This window comes from Malus sylvestris, chromosome 11 (assembly GCF_916048215.2).
Source record: "Malus sylvestris chromosome 11, drMalSylv7.2, whole genome shotgun sequence".
Lineage (NCBI taxonomy): Eukaryota > Viridiplantae > Streptophyta > Magnoliopsida > Rosales > Rosaceae > Malus > Malus sylvestris.
The window spans coordinates 5,549,826-5,573,762 of NC_062270.1; the positions used below are offsets into that span (position 1 = coordinate 5,549,826).

A 23,937-nucleotide genomic window follows, 5' to 3' on the forward strand; every position below is an offset into this window, starting at 1 on the left:
GATACAATTAGAACTTTAATTGCCCTTGCTGCACAGAAGAAATGGAACTTGTATCAATTAGATGTAAAGTCTGCATTTCTCAATGGGGTATTGAAAGAAGAAGTGTATGTTGAGCAACCTCAAGGTTTTGTGAAGGAAAGTGAAGAAACAAAGGTGTACAAGTTGAACAAGGCTCTATATGGCTTGAAACAAGCACCAAGAGCCTGGTATGATGAGATTAATGCATACTTCAATAATGCAGGGTTTGAGAAGAGTTCAAGTGAAGCAACTTTGTATGTTAAGACAAGTAAGGACTCAGGTATCATTATTGTCTCTCTATATGTAGATGACATTGTATATACTGGTAGCAGTCCACAAATGCTTGAAGAATTCAGAAATGACATGATGAAACACTATGAGATGACTGACTTGGGCTTATTACATCATTTTCTTGGAATGGGTGTGCTGCAATCTGAGAACAGCATTTTTATACACCAAAAGAAATATGCACAGAAACTAATTGAGAAGTTTGGTCTGAAAGAATGCAAGTCAGTTGCTACTCCACTTGCAATGAATGAGAGGTTGAGCAAAGTTGATGGAAGTGAACCTGCGGATGAAGGAGAATATAGGCAGATTGTTGGAAGTCTGCTCTATTTAACTGCAACTAGACCTGATGTGATGTTTGCAGCAAGTATGTTGGCAAGATTTATGCATAATCCCACTAAGAAACATATGGGAACAGCTAAGAGGGTACTAAGATACATCCAGGGAACAATCGATTTTGGTATTGTCTTTGAAAGGGGAAAAGCTACTACCCTAATCGGCTACTGTGATAGTGATTGGGCTGGAAGTGAGGATGATATGAGAAGTACTTCAGGGTATGCATTCACACTAGGATCGGGTATGTTCTCATGGGCTTCAATCAAACAAAATACTGTGGCACTGTCTACTGCAGAAGCAGAATATGTCAGTGCAGCAGAGGCTACATCACAAGCAAAGTGGCTGAGATTTGTTCTAGAATACTTTGGAGAAGAACAAGTGGAAGGAACTCAGATCTTGTGTGATAATACATCAGCCATTGCTATGGCAAAGAATCCAGTCTTTCACCAAAAGACAAGACACATCAACAGGAAGTTCCACTTCATCCGAGAAGCAATTCAAGCCAAAGAGATTGAGTTAGTGTACTGCAGGACAAAGGAGCAGATTGCAGATATACTTACTAAGGCCTTACCTAAAGATCGATTTGTGTATCTAAGGGAGCTACTTGGAGTTAAATCAGCCAAAGGATTAGAAGGGAGTGTTGGTGTATAATCCTTTTAGCTGAAGCTTGGCAGCAAGAATCATATTTCTATGTGTTGTTTCAGTTTGAATGTGAGCCTTTGGATCATAGTCCACATGGCATTTCAATCTTGTATCTAGCCTAAGTAATAGAATAAGCCAAGTGGCATCATCTCATAGGATGATACCAATGAATGGCTAAGATTGCAGTGTATGTTGAAGAGTGAAGGATCTCCCTTCCCTTCCTCATAAACGGTTAGATTATATTATGCAGGATATGTAAATGAAATATGAAGAGACATTTTGCAGCTTCTTCTCTCTCGGAAACTCTTTCTATCTTTGGAGACAACCTCCATTGAAACATATACTAAAACTACACACACAAACACTAACAGTTAGCTCACATCAATTTCCTAAGCATTTTTGGCATGAAGATGATGCACCTCTAAAGGAAGATGATGGAACCTCGGGATGATATATTTCTTTGTCATACGGGCGTGGTTTGAATACGGTGGCCTGCTATCTCATCTTCTTTCAATGCCATTATCATCTTCAAGTTGGTGTATCTATGCTTTTGTTTATGAATGTGAACTGGTAATAGATCTTTAGTTGAATACTGCAGATGAGCTTTAATTTCCATTCTCTCTTACCTCCTTCCGCGTTGGCAGGTTGTCTCATTTTCTTTATCCCGGGACCATCTTAAAGCTTGTGTAGATACGTTATATGCTCTTGTGGATCTGGCCATAAATTCGCAGCAACAATGGAAAGCCGCACGTAATTAGATCTTTTAGCAGAAGATGTGGAGGTGTGCTTTTTGACGTTTCTCTTCCTTCTGTTATTTTTCTTCATCATCAATATAACGAGAGAGGAGGGTGGCTGGGGAGGGGTAGCGAACAAGGAAAAAAATGAAAAGTTGTGAGAATCAAACTTCGTATGGTTGAATGTTCTCCATTTTTTTCTTTTTAAAAGTCCTTAAAACTAATAGACACTGTGATCCTTTCGTCCACCACAGGGTAGAAAGGCTTGCCTAAAGGTGACTAGAAGTAGCACAGTTGCACAGACCCGACATTTTTACAACGCAGTGCTGCTTCCACATTCTCCACTTATCCAAATTCCAACAACATAAGTCAGTCATAAAATGGAGCATCCGGTTTTGCAGGCGAGGACATTGGAAGAGCCCTGAAACGATTTAAACACTTGTGATCTGTCCAAGCTACATGGAAGCAGTGGACGGAAAAGGACTTTGACACCTCACTTCTCTTCAAGAGCTACGAATTGAAAGCTGCCCCAATTATGGAATTTCTGCCAGGAGAGGGACTACTTCAATACCTCGCTTCTCTTCAAAAGCTATATATTTGGGGGTTTGGCAGCCTCCAATGCCTTCCAGAAGAGGGTTTGCCGCCATCTGTTTCTTTCCTGAAATCCACTGATGTTCTGCCCTGGAGAAAAGTTGTGAGAAGAAAGACGTATGGGAGAAGATTGAGCCAAGATATCTCACATTCCTTGCATATGGATAGGCAGAGACCTGATCATATGAGCGCTCTATAGTTCGGAAATACTTTTGCCTTCTGACATTTCACTCTCAACTCTCAAACCGAAGTCAGGTATATTTTGCATCAAATTAACTTTCATAGTTGCACAAATATAAATAGAAAGAAAAATAAAAAATATATATGAAACATAGCATGCATATTGTGAATTATTAGTTTTAAATTCTGAATTATTAATTTTCTTGCAGGACACAAGGGCTTCTCCTGGAGAGCTTTTCGTATGCAAGCTTCCCAAATTTGCCAATCACTGCCAGAGGAGAGGAGGGTTAATTGACCACTGTATATACATTTCGTTTTTCTACTAGAACAATCGTCGAAGTAGGAGATCGGGAAAGGTTTAATCCGGCATAATAAGCATCAAATGCACAATATTACTAACAAAATGTATGAGTTTCAAAAATTACAAGCTTTGTTTACTCTTGTTTTCTTTGTAAAGTCTTGTTTGTTCTGAATATTTTGTATTTCATTCTTGTAATATGATACGGTGGTTTAAAACATCAAATTTTGGAATATTTCATGTATGCATTTCAAAAATCAATGGACAATACAGTTTCATTCTTTCTTTGCTGGCTTGTGGTTGCAGCTTTCGGCTCATATGTTTGGAGGATCTCCTCAGTTCCATTGTTGTGATGTCGCATCTGAGTGTCACTGAAAAGCATATACCCATATACATGATATCCTATTGAGACATCATTTCCATAATATTGCTCTAATTTCGTACAATGTTGCTCATCATCTTCCATCCGTATCGTTGATCTCAGAAAAGACTATCACAGATATACTTCGTTTGGAATATTCATTGTCGCCTCTGTCATTGATAAAGGCAACCCCATTGTCACCCTCACTTCCAATGCTCTTTTGATGAAGCTGCAATACCCATTCAAGCCCCCTCACAACATCATTCATCGACGGTCGTTCGATTCCTTTATCATTTAAGCAACTTATAGCAATCTCAACGAACTTGTTCAAGCACTCGACTTCAATCTTATCCTTCACAATTGGGTCAATGATTTGACCAAGTGTCCCGTCTCCATGACAACCCTTGGCCCACTTAGCGAGGTTGATATGCCTAGCCTCCACCGTATGCATCAGAGCTGGCCTTGCACACAATACTTCCCACAAAACACCCCAAATGAGTACATATCAGACTTCTCAAACAGCTGTTAACGTCTATAGTACTCTGGGTCTAGATACCCAAAACTATCTTTCACCATCGTGCTGATGTGTGTTTTGGACGTGCTAGTCGTGCCCATTTTTGACAACCCGAAATCCGATACCTTGGCCACCATTTTCTCATCTAATAAAATGTTTGTGCTCTTCACATCGCCATGAATAATGGAGCCCTTGGTAGCGTTGTGAAGGTAGTGCAACCCTCGCGCTACGCCAATACAAATTTCAAGTCGTTGTTCCCAGGGAAGAGGTTTGGGGTTACATGTGCGATACAGATGGTCACCGAGAGTGCCGCATGCCATGTAATCGTAAACCAAGATCATCACGCCATTATCGGAAGTAACCAAATGGCGTGGCAAAGTTGGGAGAGTAGCTCGATTTCCGTCTTAAACACTCGGGCCCTTTGTGATGACTCATGTCGCAATCGTTTGATGGCAACAGGAGTGGCATTGTCGTCAATGTATCCTTTGAACACATTGCCAAACCCACCAACAACAATAATGAAAGTATCGTTGAAGATTTGGGTGGCGGTTTTATTAAGGGTAATACTGTCAATACACTATCAAGGGATAATACTTAGAGGTTAAGGAAAGTTGTTATTTGTTATGAGTTAGTTAGTCTAACACATGTGTATATATACATTCAGACTGTAATCTTATTTGATTGAGTAAAATGAAAATATATTTCTCAATATGGTATCACTCGCCCTTGTCTGACAACCTTTCTCTTCGATCCCAAATCTTCCCGCTTCTCTGCTACTCCGATCTTGATCTCCGATCTTGTTGATCTTCTCCGCTTCATCCTCTTCTCTGCATCTCTGATCATGGCTCCTGCCGTCTCTTCCTCTACGGCATCGGATTCTCCAATTCTTCCACCGTCGGAAGCTTCAAACCCTAATTCCTCGAATTCTACCTCAATTACCATACAGAACATTGGATCTATGGTTCCGATTAAGCTTACCACTACCAATTACCTGACATGGAGTGCTCTTTTTGCTCCAATTTTTCGTCGATACAATCTCACCGGTTTGATTGATGGTTCTTCGCCGGCGCCGCCTCAACTTCTCACCGACTCCTCCGGAAATCGCAGTCTTAATCCGGCGTATATTGCTTGGTTTGAGAATGATCAGAACATTCTCATCTGGCTCAATTCGACTCTCTCGGAATCCCTAATTCCTTATACTGTTGGAGTTTCCTCGGCTCGAGAACTATGGGCCAAATTGGAGTCTCGCCTTGCTGCTGCCTCGCATTCTCACATCCACGAACTTAGATCTCGCCTTCGCAGTCTCACCAAATAAGATCTCACAGCCGCTCAATATCTTCAACGCACTGAGGAGATTGCTGATGCTCTTGCTAGTGCTGGTGCTCCAGTTGAAGATTCAGAGCTGATTTATGTCATTCTCCATGGCTTACCTCCTGAATTTGACTCGTTTGTGGATGCCATTCAGTTTCGTCTTGGTTCAACTACCATGGATGAACTCCATGGTTTGCTTCTTAGCAAAGAGATCCAATTGACCAATCGCAAGCAAAGTCCACCGGTGTCTTCCTTTCAGGCCTACAACACCTCCACTGGTCTTCTTCCTCTGCCTGTTCCTTCTATTTCTCACGGCTATGTTGCTCAGCAGTCATTCTCTCCTCACAATCAAAACCGTGGACTGGATCGCAACTTTACTCGAGGCAACCACAATTCTCGTGGCAATTTCAGGCAGAACAACAATCCGCGATTCTCCACTTTCAATCGAGGTAACAATCAGCGTTCCAATCGAGGCCCTCGGTCCAATTTTTCATCCAACATGAAACTTTCTTGTCAAATATGTCGTCAATTTGACCATGAGGCTTGTGACTATCCTCATCGCATGGACCCTCACAATAATGGCAAGTCATCCCAAACTGCGTTGGTTGCCAACACCTCCAACTCCTCCTCTCCGTGGATTGTCGACTCTGGAGCCACTTCTCATATGACCAACAATTATGCCACTCTCCAGAATCCTGAAGTCTACACAGGGCCTGAACAAGTGTATATCGGTGATGGCAAAGGTTTGCCTATCACTCACACTGGCTCTTCTTCCATTACCACTTCACATAGTAATTTTGCACTCAAAAATGTTTTATTTGTGCCTGATCTGAAGCATAATCTCCTCTCTGCAAATCAATTTCTTATTGATAATCAATGCTCTATGCATCTTTATCCCTCTCACTTTACTGTGAAGGATCTTTCTTCGGGGAGGATGCGTTTTAAAAGTCCTGTTCAGCATGGCTTCTATCCATTTTATCCTTCATCTCACACTGGTGCCAAGCATACAGCGCTTACTGCTACTCCAAAAGCTTCCCGGACTCTGTGGCATGGACGGTTGGGCCATCCTTCAGTCAGGATTTTAAATAAGCTTGCTTCTCAATCTTGTATCTCTGTGTTCCAACATAAGACCTCTTCTTTTTGCTCAGCCTGTGCATTAGGAAAGTGTTCTAGATTGCCATTTGTATCTACTACATGTACTACCACGAAACCTTTAGAACTCATACATACCGATGTTTGGGGACCCTCACCTATAGCTTCTCAGGATGGTTTCCGGTACTATGTCATATTTGTAGATGATTTTACTTGATACTGTTGGTTCTACCCTCTGAGATACAAATCTGATGTACTATCAGTCTTCATGAAATATAAATCTTTGGTTGAAAATACTCTGTGCACCAAAATTATTACTTTGAGATCTGATTCTGGTGGTGAATACATGAGTACTCTTTTCTCTACTTTCTTGGCACAACATGGCATCCAGCATCAGTTATCTTGTCCTCACACACCCGAGCAAAATGGGTGTGCTGAACGCAAACACAGGCATCTTGTGGAAACTGCCCGGACTCTTTTTGCAGCATCTAAAGTTCCTCACTTATATTGGGTCGATGTTTTTGCAGCTGCAATCTATCTCATTAACAGGTTACCTACTCTATCTCGGCCCTCACCTTGGGAGTCTCTTTTCAAGACATTGCCTTGTTATGGTACCCTCAGAGTTTTTGGTTGCCTCTGCTTTCCGTGGTTAAAGCCGTATACTTCTTCTAAGTTGGATGCTAAGAGCAAGCCCTGTGTTTTCTTGGGCTATAGTCTCAATCATAAGGGGTACAAATGCCTTGATCCAGTTACGGGCAGCCTTTACATCTCCCGGCATGTTCTCTTTGATGAAAGTAAGTTTCCATTTTCTGATCTTTCTTCTTCCTCTCCTTCTTCCCCATTACAACCTGCAACTTCATCATATGCTATTCCATCTTCCTTAACTTTTCCATCCCTTACTCCTTCCTCACCCTCATCTCCTTTCTCTGGCCCATCCTCCCCCCTCCTCCCACTACACCACCGCTATCCTCACCACCCTCTTGACCATCCTCCTCCCCTCCTCCTCCTGCACCACCATCGCCATCCCCTCCACCCTCTTCCTCCATAAACACTCACCCTATGCAAACCCGCTCTAAGTCCGGCATTTACAAACCTAAAGCTTTTACTGCCACAAATCATCCTCTTCCTTCTCATTTGTCTCTGGATTATATTCCTACAACCTATCTTCAAGCATCTCAACACCCTCATTGGCGCCAAGCAATGCAGGAGGAATTCAATGCTCTTCTTCATACTCAAACATGGTCTCTGGTTCCATATCATTCTTCACAGAACATAGTTGGCTGCAAATGGGTGTTTCGCATCAAACGAAAACCCGATGGCTCCATCGATCGCTACAAGGCTCGGTTGGTTGCCAAGGGCTTTCACCAACAGGAAGGTCTCGATTACACTGAAACGTTTAGCCCTGTGGCTAAACCTGTGACAATTCGCCTCTTACTCACCCTTGCTGCTCAATTTGATTGGTTTCTGCACCAACTTGATGTCAGTAATGCATTCTTACATGGCACTCTTTCTGAATCTGTGTTTATGCAACAACCACCCGGCTTTGCAGACTCTACCAAGCCCCATCATGTGTGCCAGCTTCATAAATCGTTATATGGTCTGAAACAAGCTCCCCGAGCTTGGTATGATAAACTACATGCTGCTCTTGCTTCTCTTGGCTTTGTTGGTTCTCAAAGTGACCACTCTCTGTTTGTCAAAAAGGACAAATCCTTGGTCTTTGTTCTTGTGTATGTGGACGATATTTTGGTTATTGGGCCCTCTTCTATTGATTGTCAACATGTGATCACACAGCTCAGCAATTTGTTTCCTATTAAGGATCTTGGTCCTTTACACTATTTTCTCGGTCTCGAGGTCAAGCGCTCTTCTACTGGCATTTTCCTCTCCCAAACTAAATATATTCTGGATTTCCTACACAAAGCCAAAATGGTTGGTGCAAAACCCTGCAACACACCACTGAGCACTTCCAAGATTGATCATGCTTCTCCTCTCCTTGATAATGCTTCTGAGTACAGGTCCTTGGTGGGTGCTCTTCAATATCTAACTTGGACACGGCCGGATCTTAGTTTCGCTGTCAACCTTGTCTGCCAGTTCATGCACACTCCCAAAGTCTCTCACTTCCAAGCTGTCAAGCGTATCCTCCGGTATCTTAAGGGCACCATTGATCACGGTCTCTGGTTCTCGAAGTGCTCTCTGTTCCATCTCTCAAGGCCTTTTCCGATGCTGACTGGGCTGGTTGTGAGTTAGATAGGAGATCCACTGTGGTTACTGCATTTTTCTGGGTAATTCTCTCATTAGTTGGAGCGCTAAAAAGCAACCCACTGTTGCTCGTTCCTCTACCGAGGTAGAGTATCGCTCCCTTGCCAACACTGCTTCTGAGATCACTTGGATTTGTCAATTACTTGCTGACATTGGTTTTTGTCTGCCTTGTTCTCCTCAACTTTGGTGTGATAACGTATCTGCTATATCCCTTGCCAAGAATCCTGTTTTTCATGCTCGGACCAAGCATGTCGAGCTTGATTATCATTACATCCGTGAAAAAGTAGTTGCCAAGCACATCTCCCTTCACTACATCTGCTCCCAAGACCAAGTGGCTGATATCTGTACAAAATCCTTAGCTGCAGCACGTTTTTTGTTTCTTAGGGACAAACTTCAACTTCGGGTCCCTCAGTTTCGTTTGAGGGGGGATATTAAGGGTAATACTGTCAATACACTATCAAGGGATAATACTTAGAGGTTAAGGAAAGTTGTTATTTGTTATGAGTTAGTTAGTCTAACACAGGTGTATATATACATTCAGACTGTAATCTTATTTGATTGAGTAAAATGAAAATATATTTCTCAATAGGTTTTAGTCTTAGCCAGTGGAAAGCAACGACACAAATAAGGCAATCAAGGTGACTCGAGGGGTCTCTGTTGACTTTGTAAAGTTTTTTCAACCTTCTAAATTCGCTTTTGAATCTCATTTTCAATCATATTATTTAATACAAAAAATTGATACGTTTGATGATATATTTTCTAATGTAAATAACGCTTACTACTATATGTGGTACTTACTTATATACTAAAAAGTGTACGAGCAAATATGTTAATTTTATATATCTAAATAAAATCTCTCGCTTATGCTAGATATGAATATAAAAATTCTTTAAGAACTTTGTAATACCGAATTAGTTGTTGGAAAAATGCTAGGCAGTTTGCATGTTTTAGTCCACCGAAAATTGATTACCAACTAAGTGAACTTTTGAAAATTCCACGAATTTGACACTTGAAATTCTACAATTTTAATCATTGTTCTAAAAACATGCACAAAAAACGCATGACAATAATACTCTTCAAAGATCAATCAAGACCATAAAGTGTTTGATTAAATCTTCTTTGTCTTTTGTTTGGAAGAGGGAGGCACAAACTTCATCCATCGAGGGAAAAACAAATTCCGTTGCCGGGACTTGAACCCGGGTCTTTCGGGTGAGAGCCGAATATCCTGACCAACTAGACTACAACGGATTGTTGACATAGCATTACGCAATGGTTTATATCAATAAATAGATCACATTCTCTTCTTTATAAAAGTATAATGTTGATGGGTGCCCTTCCCCAATTTTGTGTATGGTCGAAATGACCACTTAATTCACGCTCTAGTAATTCATTTTTACTTGTAAGTAAGAGGTTTTAAGTTTGATTCTGGTAAAAAACGAATTTGAATTACAGCTTGCCAAGTGTGATAATAACCTATTTAGTGTAGATAATAACGTATGTTTTGAAGAAAAAAAAAATCATATTACCTTTCAATTTGCTATGGTCAAATCTCACGAACATTGATAGAAAAGTTAATTAACCTAACCAACCTCACAATCAAAGAAAAATGCTAGAGAGACCTTTTTTCCGACTATGTTTTGTAAATCACATGATGTGGCGGTTGGTTGAACGTTGGTTGAATTCTTTTTTTGAATCAATAAAAAGAAGTTCAACCATTAACCGCTACATCATGTAGTTACCATTTTGAGAGGTTCTCCAAGTTGAAACTCATGCTCTTTGATGAACTGCACGCTAGCAAGGGTGCCAGTGCGATGCTCTTGGTTTGAAAACCGTATAAAACATGTCGAAAGTTCTAAATATATAAATGATAGTCAATACTATTTACATGTGAAAATCTATTTACAATAAGGAACAAGAGCAACAATTTCACAGATAAATTCAACTACAAATGAAAATGATAATTACATTCAAAACGAAAAACTTGGTAGTTACAATGAAGGTATCATTAAATGAGGCAAAAAATGAGCAACAACGAAAACATGCTCTCCATCACGAAGAACAGTTCCAAGAATTACATTTTCCGCCACTGTGTACCTAGGTGAGTATCGGAGAGAAGAGCAGAGTGAAGAGAGAGAAGGGAGAAGGAAGAGAAAGAAAAAATAAAGTATTTATATTTTCTCAGACGGGTGGACATGAAATAAAGAAACTAAGCAGAGGCAAAATTCAAACTACACTGTGCTTATAAACAGTAAACAAGTTCGTTTTGAATTTAATTTAGATTGAATTTGGGGAAGCAACAACCAAGATTTTGGAGACTGAGCATCCAATTCCTTGGGTTTATCATTTCTGTTTCCATTGTGATGGTCTTGAGTACAACCTTTCACCAATCAAGATCAGTGTACAAAATTGTACCAAATGGGTTCGGGTCCTATGACGATACATACATATATGTGTGTGTGTGTGTATTTATACAAAAGCGGTAAAATTAGAAGAACATAATAAGCTTAGTCGAACAATTCCCAATCCTGAGTTATTTTGGTAGAAGATGGCAATGGGGTTGGGGCATGCAGGCTTCCAACCCCCAACTCAAACCTCTCCCAATTTTTAGTGACCGAGACTGCGTTGATACTCTTCTTGCTGAATGGATTATAGTTTCTCGCCTTCAGATTGTCGAGCGTGTCAACAAAGCTCTGCACACGTTGAACCTGTAAGCACGAACATAACCATTGGCACTCTCCATTGACACAAATACTCATTGATATTCGTAAATTGGACAATTGTTTCCAGCAAAAATCTCATGCAGGCACTTCTATGAAACACATGGGCGAACAACTGTTAACCAACGTGATATAAAAAGCATCGTTCGGAACAGACAATGTTGCACAACTTGAGAGTTGAAATTTCTCAATGTTGGAGTCCTAGGATTCGTATCTATGACACAATCCAAAATAAGCACATGTGAAATAAGTACGTTGGAGTCGGAGGATTCTTTTTCTCAAGTATTATCAACAAATTAAAATTTGATCTAGGATCCAAGAAATGTCTTCGATTTGAAACACTTTCAGTCTTCCAATTATACTCGCATTAGGCTTCAGATTTCTCAAGTTCTATCGCATTTCTACTTTATAGAGCACGAGTAACAAGCATCATTTACCTTTAGTAATGACTCAAGTATCAACAATATTGATCAGGATAATGTGGATAAGGTTCCCTTAAACATGGAAAACTGTATGAATCATGACACTAGCTATAAAGTTTCGAGAAGAAGCATCACCAACCTCGACCCGCCTCTGCACTTTTGCTTCTCCATCAGCTACAATCGAATCCAATTTAAGTAACTCCACCATGAGTAACTCTGTTAAGACCACAATGTCCTTATCTGAAACCTTGGTGCCACTTAACAGACTTGTCTCCAAATCAACAATCTAACACATCATTAACAGCACAATTAGCTTATCGAACGCTGCACGAAAAAAGGACTTGATCATATACACAAACCTTTTGAGAGAGTTTGTCAACCTCTGCTCTAACTTTGGCAACCTCCTCATACGCATTCAATACGCCTTGATTTTTCTTCATCTCTTCAAGCTTCTTCTCTTTGCTAGCCGGGTCCTCTAGTAATACAATCTTCGACATATCTTTTACGCCTGCTATGTGCAGACATTCATTATCTTCCTTCTCTTTCCCTCTGAACAACAATCTTTGTTCCTTTGGCTCCAATCCGGTCTCAGGGGCAAGAACTCTTTTCAGATCACCTTGCATTTAATGTCTATTACAAATAAGTCCCCAAATAGTTCCAACATGTTGAATGATGAACGAAAAGATTGACATTCTATCCCCCCACATAAATTCCAAATGCCAAGTCCATCACACCAAAATGATGAAGCAAAAGACAACTCTTGAAAAATAAAAAATTTGTGTTAGAACTTATGAGTTGTTTAAAAGTGCCTTTAAAATGATTGAAACACTTCTAGATCTTAAAAGAACTTAGAATGCTTCCTGCAAGAAATATAAGGAATTAATTATAGTATTTTTTCCATGATTCACTTATATTTTTATTAAAAATTGATTCTAAATATATTTTTACAAAAAATACTTTAACCATTTTAAAAGTAGTTCTAAACCAGATCTATATTACTAAAGAAAGAAGCAAAAGAGAATCACATTAAACAAAACCCAAGAAGCAAACTTCAAGAATCCACTGCATATATTGAAACATTAAATAATAGGAATGCTAACAAACACACTTGGGTAAAAGAAAAAAAAACAAATACAATTTCACACACTATTACATAAATCATTTATCAACTCCAACTTCATCCCTAGAATTGTCCATTTTGAATTTCTTTTCTACAGATTTTAATAACAAACAAAACAAAATGGCATTAATGGAAATCTTCAAATTTTCCAAACATTTAAAAATAAAAATAATATGAAGAACCCAAATTGTAAATGGGCAATGCTACCCAAAATTCTCAGTACAACACCAAAAGAGCAAATCCCCAGAAAAATTACGAGGAGAACAACAAGGACCCAGAAAGCAAATTTAAATTACATTAATGAGAAGATTTACCAAAAGTGGTTGAGCATGGACAAGGACATCATGGTAATAAGAACCGTGAGAAACCTTGATCTTGATCATAATCCCAGAATTGGCATCCCCAATGTCTCTCTTTTGAACAAGCATTCCACCTGGCCTCAGCTCCCAATCTATTTTCCTATTTAACCCATCATTTCCACACCAACTCTTGTTCTTTTTTTCATTCTATTTATCTGAGAGGATCATAAAAAAATAAAGATATAGAATTATAGGGAGGAAAATGGAAAAGGTAGAATTGCAGAAAGAGAGAGGTGAGAGTGCGTGATGGCTTGGCGGGTTGAGTAAGCAAAGAAAAGGCACTTGAAGACAGGGACCTCTAAACAGATTTCAGAGCTAGCGGTTGGTCAGTACAACTCAAAAGTTGGTATGCAGAAGGAGAGTACCACTTTGCACTTGCACTCGTGCGACCGCGTTTAGTTTTCCTAGAGATTAAGTGGGCTTAGTAGCATACTTATATGATGATTAAGGAATGAGCTTTTTGTTAAAAGTTAGACGGGTTTGAAGTTCATGGATATTTTAGAAGTGTTTGCAGCCGATGCACTTTGATTGGTCCATTTTGTTCAAATGTGTTAAAGGACATGGATTTTGTATCTTCTTAAGTTGGCATGGGCTCCCTATCCAAACAAATAATTTGGGTTCTTCTCATTTTTTTAGTTTATTCTAAACCATCACCCACATTTCTTAATTGAGTAATGTTAAGTAAACTAACTTTTTGAACCAAATTTGTTAATTATATGATGCATCACAAAAAAAAAAAAAAAAGAGTATATTAATCAATAATTAAGTAAGGATTTTTTTTATTAGCACCCCTCATATTGTTCAATACAACCCACATAAATATGTATTATTAAATCACTTATGTATCTTAACATGAAAGGACTATTTAGCCCCAAATAATTTAAAAGAAATTGAATACACAAATTATTTACTAATATGAACCCTAACTCTAAATTGGTTGTCTAAACCCGAACCCTAAAATCCTAAAACCCCTAATTGACAAAAACCCCCAAATTGATAGAAACCTAAACCCTAAAAATAAAATAAAAAATGTTACGAATTCGTAACCAGACGCACTTCATTATGGATTTTGTAAGAACTACAACATTTTTTTGTTATCAAAATCTATAACTATCCAAAACAAATTTTCGATTTCTCAAAAAAAAAAAAAATCCATTATAATATAAACAAATTTTTCTCTAAGTGGTAAGCTTTGCAATTGGCACTACTTTCTTTTAAGTTTTGTATCGTAAAAAGAATTGAACCCGTTATAATCTTCCCATTATAATTGTGGAAAAAAAAACTTCACCAATGTCCTATCATTCTTTTTTGGGTCAAAATTTTGTGAGATTGACTCTAGAGGAGTAAGAGACAGGGATACAAATTTTGGATTTGTGCTCTACCAGTAAAATAAACCAACAATCGAATGTTATGTAGTCGACCTCATAATTAGCATTTACATGTTTAGCGAGAGTCTTGAAATTTGGAGGTGTGGTGAGAATGAACAATGAGAGAATGTTGAATGTATGTGAAGAATGTGGGGTGTATGTAGAAAGTTTGGGATGTGAGGGTAGTATAGGAAAGTATGTGGGGTGTACAAAGATAAATTTTGATTGAAAAAGTAGATGCGGAGTGTATTTAGTATGTGGGGTATATTCAACAATATGTGGAGTGTTAATAAAACAACCCTTAAGTAATAATGTAATCATTAACAACCACATCATATGTTTTTTTTTATAAAATTTGATTTAAAAAGTTGATCTCTTTTACCATTAGATGAGGCTGCTCTATGTGACAACTCAATCATAAAAGGTGGGATCGAGTACGGCCCAAACGCAGAGAGTTTCTTACTTGCGTTTTTTAGAAAGTTGTCGGATAAGGCAGCCTCACTCAAAATACTCTTCTTAATAATGATTTATGTCAAATTTAACTTTTCAAATACTTAGCTACTTAAAAATATTATATGACATTATCGTCCTTAGCGATACTTGGATGCTTCACTCCACAATTGATTAATAAGGTGCATAGCACGTTTCTTTGATGACACCATTAATAAGGTGTATTACACTACTACCAATTCTACCACCAAAACTACATATACCCACCATCAACGCATTATATGTTTGCGAGGTCTCTCACAATCCATTTGAAAGTTATTATTATCCAACACAGCTATTCCGAACAAAGTCTACATGGGTGATGTTCTTTTTCTTCTCATTATCCAAAGAAGACAGCTCTCTCTCTCTCTCTCTCTCTCTCTCTCTCTCTCTCTCTCTCTAAAGCTCTGTTCTCTTTGCTCAACTGTTGCTTTTTCTCCCGCCCTACGTAGCTGCACCTCTTCCGTCCTCTCTCTCTCTCTCTAAAGCTCTGTTCTCTTTGCTCAACTGTTGCTTTTTCTCCCGCCCTACGTAGCTGCACCTCTTCCGTCCTTTTCTGTTGGCTCTTGCATCCTCTCTTGTGATGGCTTTCCATCCTCTTTGTGATGGTTCCTCCACCCTCTGACCCCCTCAACCTCTACATGGTCTTTGTGATGGTTCCTCCACCCTCGAGCTATGGTGTGGAACTGTAAAGTAGAATTATCTACGGGAACAATTGCTAGCTTGCATCAATTACCGGGCCTTTCTGGCATGAGTAAAAAGCCATGGCTTGTATCAATTACAAGGCGTTAGGCCCCTGCCTGTTGCCCGACTAGTGCCTAGCGATTTTTAGAAGTGTGTGTGTGTGTATTTATATAGTTAGACCATCTTAATTTACCTACCTACTATTTGAAATGTTCATTTCCAATTATGCAAAATATTGTATACCAACAACAAAATATTGCATAAACTTAGGAATTGGATCATGCTTTTGATTTTATCTTTTAACTACAAACAATCATATATATATATATATATATATATATATTTCTTTATATATTTTTACCAAAAAAAGTCCGTAATAATACATGAAAAATAATTTACCTACCATGTATACAAAAATGTTATTTGATTCAAAATATATAATCTAGGTTTTCTCAAAATTAAAAAAAAAATATATATATATATATAAAATCTAGGTGTAGTATATTTTTACCTACTAAAAATTTCCTATATATTATGTCATACCTATATTTATTGACACACCCCAACCTAGATCGAGAGGCATGCTGGCCGTCACGTGAGAGTGACGTAGCCATGTGCACAATGCGGAAGCAATATTAATATAAGAAATGCGAATAAGATTTAAGTGTGAATACACACAATTAGAGCATAGATAGTCTAAGTGCAGTCCAACATGACAAATACTAATTATACAATACCAAAGATGGTCCTACATTAGTAATAATCTGTTAGAACCTCCGTCAAATCCTTGTAAGCCACCAACAAGCACTCCAACCTAAAACCTGGATGAGCGCAAAACAGAAAGTGTGAGTGGGCAAAAATAAAGCTTTTCAAAACCATTTCACTTATCAAAAGTAATAACCCATCGCCGTAAAACCTGTATAATTCCCAGAAAATAGAATATCTACATATCTCAAAACCCTGCTTAGAATAGAAATATTCAAAAGTATGCTATGCCAAATATCTCAAAATAACTGAATAAGTAACTCAGGTGAATTAACTCATGAGAAATGACATATCAGCTGGATCCACCTAAAGTGGCTTGTACGGCTGAATCTATAGCTCAACAAGTATGCCTGCACACGAGTCGAAACCACCTAAAGTGGTATGTACGACAGGCTAAGTGTAAATAAATACGCTCAAGTGCTACAATCACGTGAAGGCTATGCGAAGTATCATAAGTCACCTACGAGTCGGAACCACCTAGTGTGGTCTGTACGATAGGTTGGCACCTGCCTTGGATCCAAGGTGAGCGTGTGGTGCGGGAGGTGAACGATCACGTGAAGGCTAGACCCTGTCCTCGGGCGGAGCATTAACACCGGGGTGCAGGATAATAATCTCTAAATACATCTCAACACAATTACTCATTACCATCACTACCATCACTATACTCACCTGAAGCTTACCTGAACGTCCGCAAGATCGAGCAACAATATATATAAGCATACTAATGCACAATTAAACATAGAGAGTATTTGACATTGTCACGCCTCGATCCCAACATACGTCCATGATCGACACGTGACGACACCAATACCCGTATATCTAACATACCCCGACTCCAGGATATGTACAAAGCACAACTCGAGAATCGAATCGCATAGTAGTTTTTCCTATACTTTATGGCTGCATCTAACCTTCTTGTTAGACTGCCTACGTACCCTCATTAGGGATCAAGCCATTCGTAGTTCGTCATTTCACCACACTCGAATATTCATTAATTAAATCGCTTTGTCTCAACAATATATCACAATGCATAACATGCAACATTGTATGGGACAAATGACGAAGCACAATCATATTCACTAGTCATAAAGTTCAACGAGTCTAATCATAATTACCATAACCAACATCATTCCATAATCACATCCATCAATAATGCCAACCATCATATCATCAATAACACATACAACACGTCAAAATGCGAGCTAGAGCACCACAGCTCGGCCGAAGACTACATCTCTGAAAAAGGGAATTTTGGACCACCCAACGGAACCAAGGCACCAAAGGGAATTTTGGACATCACTCAGCATAATCCAATCAGGATACGATTCCGGACCATCACTCAACCGAATCATGGAGTAGAAGGGATTCTGAACCATCACTCAAATCAGGATACGATTCTAGACCATCACTCAATGGAATCGCGAAGTAGAAGGGATTCCGAACCATCACTCAACGGAATCCAATCAGAACTCAGTTCCGGACTACTCAACAAAACTGAACGGAAGTCCAGGAAACATAACAATGGATCGAAAAAATAAGACATGATTCAAGTTACTCAATTCACAAACACTCAACGAAACGAAACAATATCGAGCAACAAATCCCCATCACAATGGGTTATCGATCCATTACTAGACCTCACATATCCCAAGCAATTCAATATGCATTTCAATCACATGTCACAACCATTTCCAATACACAAGTCAAATCACATTTCACTACATCATACCAATCACTATGCTTCCAATATTATATCTCAATCTATAGCTTGTAACATATCAAGGAATCACGAAGCACAATATTAATATTTAATCACGTTAATCAATCAGTGAGATAGCATATCATTTCACGAATTTAATTAAAGAACTCTACATAATTCCCTACTTGGGTTATGGATAATAACATGGTAATTTTAATTTGTATTCACAAGATCCATCGTGGGTAATTCCCATTCACACGAATCTAGGATTCTAAGATAACCTTATGGAAATGAGCAAGAGCAAGGATTCTGGACTACTTAACGAAATCAAAATATCAAACGGTTTCTCATAATTTACCCAGACCTGTCGCATGTGAAATAAGTGCCTACATCATGGAAATGGTGCATCGAGCAACCAACAAACCGGATAAGCTGCGAAGCTCGTGTGAGTGACAATAATACAAAGTATGTAATAATAATGATGAAACCAACCATCAATCACAGTTTATAAACTTTGAATATAAATCATTCATAAGAAATTAATACCAAACCTTTGCAAACTTCGAAGGAGTCACATAGACATCCAACGACTTTTCTAAATCAAACTCAAAGTTCTCGAAGCCAAAATTCACTGATACACTCAAAATAAAGCTAGAGAGACGTCGTTCGGCCGAAGCCTACCCAAGTAACCAAATAGGAAGTGCCCCCCCCAAAGCGGATCAACCAAGCATAGCCACACCTGAGAAAGTAACCAAGTAGGCAGTGACCCCCCAATGCGGATTAACCAAGTAGAGTCACTCCTACAACTATTAGGAAGTGATCACCCAATGCGGATTAACCAAGCATGATCACTCCTAAGCATACATGGTCATAAGGATCGCCCAACGCGGATTAACCAAGCCTGATCCATATATAGTATGGTCCCCCAAAGCGGATTAACCAAGCAGGACCATTAGTGACCCCCCAACGCGGATTAACCAAGCAGGGTCAAGATAACTAACCAAGCAGGGTCATCGATGTACCAATGGTACATGGTGCTATCAAACCAACACACAATTTACCTCCTACCTCCACACTTATGATTTACAACATGAGCACATACACCATCCATTTCTGTATTTCCCATCTAGGTTCCAAAGCATTGTTTCGAATTATTACTACAAACATCCATCACCTCGATCAACGCCTATTCTCAAGTATATGCAATTACTAAATGCATCACTTCCGACTCTAGTCTTAATTAGATTACTTGGACTACTAATTCACATTATGAGATCCAAGTACTATTTTGGTTAACTTGAATTAACATGATCAAAATAAATGTAACATTTGAATGAAAACACTTAGAGAAAATAAGTGAAGATGCTATTTACAAATATAGATGTACCTGTATATAAAAGCCTTGGCAGTTGGTGCATATATACATACATACATATATATATATCTAGGGATATAAGTAAGTTCCTTTGCATATGCATACATAGATATATGTATACGGTAAATAAGGAAACAAATTCATTCCTTCATTAATTTATACATACATATAAGGATTCGTTCAATTTCAGACATAAGCAGAAAGGTCTGATAATGCTAAACCAATGAGATGGAATCAATATGCTCATCAACAATGGCTATTCACTGTCATCACGAGGATAAAATCTGGACCACGTCTGACTAAATGTATACTAACAACTCTAGCAAAATTGTACCAAATATGAAGAGAAACAATTTCACATTATGGGACAATATAATTGTCGATTTCCCATCATCAACATTACATTAATGCATTCACTAACTTTAAAGCAACAAATGCAACATGATAAATGGGTAATTTTCAAATAAGACTATACATACATAATGTTAACCATCAGCATTTCATAAATCGGATGTCACACAACGGGAAATTCGACTTTTTCCAAAAATTCTCAAATTTTACAGGAATAAAGATCTCAAAAAGTAGAGTAAACTTTATAATTGTGGCCAAATCCAATTTGGCCGGGAAGGCCCTCATATTGGCTCGCACCCGTCAAAAACTCTAAGGTGGGTGTTCTTCAATTCGGCTTCCTTGGTGTTCCAACGCCACTACAACTGATTGGGTCTTGTTCTTGGGTCCAAGAGAAGTTGATCAAGGGTGATGGTGAATGGTGACACTCACCGGAACGACGAATCGCCGTCGAGAACCCCCGGGTTCTCCGGTTGAGTTCTACCCGAATTTGGCCTTAAAAACCTGTCAATTTGAGCAAATAAGGTAGATGAGAGGTTGTGGAATAAGTTGCAGGTGGTGGAGAGTTGAGAATGACCTGAAAAAAATGGTGGAGATTGGCCGAAATTCAGCCGGGTTGAAGTCGGGTTTGTGGGTGCACGGGATGACGAAAAATGGAAGGGTAAAAATCCCCCCTTTCTTGATTCTTCCCTTATTGGTCCTTTTCCCCTTCTAAAAATCTGATTTGGTCCTCTTTTAAACTAACTTAACCTTTAACCCACATGTGGGAATTAAATAATTCCCACAATCTATAGTTCATAAGTTCAAATGTCCGTAACTATACCGTTATAACTCGGACTCGCAAACGGCTTTCGCCTATACGTTCGTGGGTTTGAGATCTATTTAAAACACTAGTTAAAACTTCAAAAAGTCAACGAAAGATAAAGATTGATTTCGAAAATTCAAACCCGATAACTATTCGATTTAATTCCCAAAATTTACGGAATTAAAATTAAGTAATAAAAATAACGTAAATGTGAAATACGAACTTAAATTACGAGATACATAATGAATAGTGAAATTTCGGGGACAGGATTTCACAGACATGGCATTTGAAAGTATTAAACCATTTAATTAAGTTTTCTGGGAAAAATACTAAGGATATATATATATATATATACTGAAAACCAAAAGCCCACTCACTGATATGTGGAAGGGTCGTAACCCCCGAGCCTTACTTGATTGCACTCGTCCTCAGGATAGGTCTCACCTATATGCGAAACAACTATATTAACCTTATTTTTAAGCACATAACCAAAACTAGGCAATAACATCTCATACATTGCTCAATTGGGGTGTTTGAATATACCATCGTAACCTACTCAATCCCACGATCATCCCCATATTTTTAGAATAATTTTTCGATGCCCCACGCGCCGGTCAAGGCACAGCCAGACGCGCCGCCCACGCACAGGCACGTGCTTGGCACACTAACGGATTCCCTAACGGCGTTAGGGAATATTCCGTTAAATAAAAGCATATGCCATTAAAGATACCTGACGCTGTTAAAATATTCAATCAAAGTTGATGAAATATTCGCCTTCTTCTCCGGTGAGTCACCGGATTCCGTCACCGTCGCCATCTATGTCACCGGAAACTGGAAAAACTTCAAACCTTAATATCTCTTCCATTTCTCAACCAAATTTTATGAAATTTGCATCAACTTGAAGCTTAGGATGAGAGGAACAAAACCTTACCACTTTTAGGTCGTAAATCCAACGAAATCTCGCCTGAAAATTTCGAGGAAACCGGCCAACCCTGCAACTATATAAACCCGAGTGTTCCTATGTCAAAACCACTCCAAAATTGATCCAATGAGCTAGAAAAGCAAGAATAATACCTTCTTAGGTCTTGAAACAACCTAAAACCTTCGCGATCACGTCGGAGGAATTTCCACCCCTCACCGAAGCTCGGGTAACTCACATTCTACAAGTCCTCACGTCCAACCAAGGGTATAGATCGACTCCCGAGCTTGCAAGGAGTCCAAATATACCATTCATGACCTCGATCCGTGCCTGAAAAGGTTGGTTCACAAGTCGATCGTACAATTTTACGGAAAAGGGAAGAAATCCAAGAGGGAAGGAGAGAGAGGGACACAGGTTGGTGTGTGTGTGAAAATGTGTGGTCCAGGTTTGGGCAACCAAACAAAAACAAATAAAACTCAAAATCTAATTGGTCCAAAACCTAAGGAAGAAAATGGATTGGTCCCAACCTAGTTCAATTACACCCTCACCATGTAACGCTCAAGAGCAAATTAGTAACTTCCACGCTCTCGAGGACAAAATAATATAAACATTTGGGACGGGTTGTCACATTTATACAACAATAAAACGTGCCTAATATATGTAACAATACATGAAAAATAATTTACCTACAAGTTAGAGAAGTGTTATTTGATTCAAAATATATAATACGGATTTAGTATAATTTTTTTTAATAATTGGAACAAATTAATTTACTTCCAAATTAATGCAAAATATATATATATCACAAAAAGGTAAATTTTTGGTATGATATGGGTACAATTAATGCAATACAACAGTTTATATATTTTATTTCACTTTTTCTACAACTTTTAATTTGGAATAAATTTAGAGATCTGGGAAAGTTGCATGGGTGTAAATAAATTGTATTAGTAGGTCAATAGTGTTCCGATATGGTTGCAAATTTTAAATTTGGACTTTTATTGGACGTTTATATGTAGATTGGATTTTTATCTAAGAATCATGAATTGTAAAGGCCAAAATCTAAAGCACCCTTTTTTTTTTTTATCAATCTGATTTCGTTTGAATATGGTGGCTTTTATGTTGGTGCCGATGATTCACATATATATATGTGCTGCACTGACGTATTTGGTTGAATATGGTGGCTTCATTGGTGCAGAGTCCTTATTGTGGAACTTAAGAGGCAAATGTCTAAGGCAATAGATGTTAGCTCACATCAATTTCCGAAGCATATTTGTCATGATGATGCTCCTCGAAAGGAAGATGATGGAACCCCGGGATGATACAGTTCTTTGTCATACGGGCGTGGTTTGAATACGGTGGCCTGCTATCTCATCGTCTTTCAATGCCTTTATCATCTTGAAGTTGGTCTATCTATGTTTTTCTTTACTAGTGCGAACTGGTAATAGATCTTTAGTGGATTACTGCATATTACATTCTCTCTTATCATCATTCTTCGCACAAGAATTGAGAATATATACCTTAGATAATTGATGATTCTAATTTGAATATAACTTCGGAAATATATATTCATACATACGAAAGGTGCAAGTTATTTCTTCGGGACCAGACTGCATGCCATCGGAACTCCGAAGTTGAGCAAGTAGCGCGCGAGAGCAATCCCATGATGGGTGACCCATTGGGAAGTTGCTCGTGAGTTCCCAAAAACAAAACCATGAGGGAATGGTAAGTCCAAAGCGGACAATATAGTGCTACGGTGGTGGAGCGGGCCGGAAAGTGGTCCGCCCCAGACCGGGATGTGACACAACGCCTTGAGAATTGCCATTAATATCGGTTTCTTTTTGGTTTGTTTTTTACTGGATTTCTAATAACACATTATTTTGCTGGTAACATCCAATAACACGTTATTGAGTAACTATGAAATTGGCACTGAGTTGTGATACGTTTCTTTCTTTGTTCGGGATTTAATTTAATTGCATGTATTCTCGTTAAGCAAGGTTTTAATGAGGTCACTCTTTCACTAACACCATAGTTGTATTTTAATTATGTCTATCTCATGATAAAAAATAAAATGAAAAACAATTGTTGTTCATGTGTGTTGTACAAATTATGCGTCACTGGGATCCCATGTTAGCACATAGAAAGTTTCACAAGTTGTCCCAAAAAACCTTTAGTAAAAGCAGAGGAATATTCAAAGGTTTACAAGAGACTGATCAAAGACTAATTACAGACCAATCTCAAGTTTTATTT

General features: G+C 38.6%; 1 protein-coding gene, 1 non-coding gene and 3 pseudogenes across 2 annotated transcripts in view; 1 reads left to right on the forward strand and 4 right to left on the reverse strand.

Annotated features, from left to right (window-relative positions):
• The window catches only part of LOC126588264 (putative disease resistance RPP13-like protein 1), a 51,614-nt gene that overhangs the window by 24,350 nt on the left and 3,327 nt on the right, over nt 1-23,937 (reverse strand). The gene's annotated exons all lie outside the window — the stretch shown is intronic.
• Nucleotides 1-23,937, forward strand: part of LOC126588270 (putative disease resistance RPP13-like protein 1) — a 52,458-nt pseudogene that overhangs the window by 8,923 nt on the left and 19,598 nt on the right.
• Nucleotides 3,422-9,239, reverse strand: LOC126588269 (receptor-like protein kinase FERONIA; annotated as a pseudogene).
• On the reverse strand, nt 9,794-9,866 carry TRNAE-CUC (transfer RNA glutamic acid (anticodon CUC)). The gene has a single exon. It is a non-coding gene; the product is annotated as a tRNA-Glu (tRNA).
• LOC126588265 (BAG family molecular chaperone regulator 4-like) lies at nt 10,903-13,595 on the reverse strand (annotated as a pseudogene).